Below are 1,005 nucleotides of genomic sequence, written 5' to 3'. Positions count from 1 at the left end.
GATATGTATATATAATTTATTATATATGAACATTTTAACTTAAATTTTTGGTCAATCACTATGTCTTTTATCCACAACTAATAATGAAATTATTATTATTATTATTATTATTATTATTATTATTATTATTATTATTATTATTATTATTTTTATTATTATTATTATTTGTCCAAGGTATTCTACTGATGAAAGTTAGAGATTAATCATTCAAAATGTATATGTAATACGTAGTTCAACCGACTAATATTAGTATTTTTAAGTTGAATACTATATTTCTGATTTAAAATCGAGATCTCGCACTACGCGAAAAAATGCATTTTACAGCGCTTTTTTTAAGCCATTTACAGCGCTTTTTAAAAAAAATAAGCGCTGTGGAATCGAGCGCTGTAAATGATACAACAGCGCTTTTAAAAAAGTGCTATAAAACATGTAAATACAACTCGCGCTTGTTATGCACATTTTACAACGCTTCCTCAAAAAAGCGCTGTAATATGCACCCCATCATATGAGTTGTGGGTCTGCTTTTAGAGCGCTTTTTAACACAAGCGCTGTAAAATGCACACCCATAATTTCATATTATGGTCTGCATTTTACAGCGCTTTTTCAAAAAAGCGCTGTAAAATGTCCAACCATAATTTCATATATGGGTGGGCATATTACAGCGCTTTCTCAACAAAGCGCTGTAATATGCCCACCCATAATTTCATATATGGGTGTGCATTTTACAGCGCTTTCTACAGCGCTTTCTCAAGAAAGCACTGTAAAATGCCCACCCATAATTTCATATATGGGTGTGCATTTTACAGCGCTTTCTCAAGAAAGCACTGTAAAATGTGCACCATTAAAGCGCTTTAGAACAACATTTTACAGCGCTTTTTAAAAAAAGCGCTGTAAAATGTGTGTGTGTGTTTTTTTTTTTAACGCTGTAAATTAATTATTTGAAATGAAAAGCGCTTTTTAGCTTTTTATGGCATTTTTTTAAAAAAGCGCTGTCTTTTATCTTTG

At 30.7% G+C, this 1,005-nt stretch overlaps 1 non-coding gene across 1 annotated transcript; it reads right to left on the bottom strand.

Moving 5' to 3' along the window:
* Positions 1–571: 571 nt before the first annotated feature.
* Positions 572–698, bottom strand: LOC113787838 (small nucleolar RNA SNORA69). Its single transcript, XR_003474360.1, has one exon. It is a non-coding gene; the product is annotated as a small nucleolar RNA SNORA69 (small nucleolar RNA).
* Between the last annotated feature and the right edge of the window lie 307 nt (positions 699–1,005).

Source organism: Cicer arietinum, chromosome 1, assembly GCF_000331145.2.
Source record: "Cicer arietinum cultivar CDC Frontier isolate Library 1 chromosome 1, Cicar.CDCFrontier_v2.0, whole genome shotgun sequence".
NCBI lineage: Eukaryota > Viridiplantae > Streptophyta > Magnoliopsida > Fabales > Fabaceae > Cicer > Cicer arietinum.
This window is presented reverse-complemented; position numbering and strand designations above follow the sequence as displayed.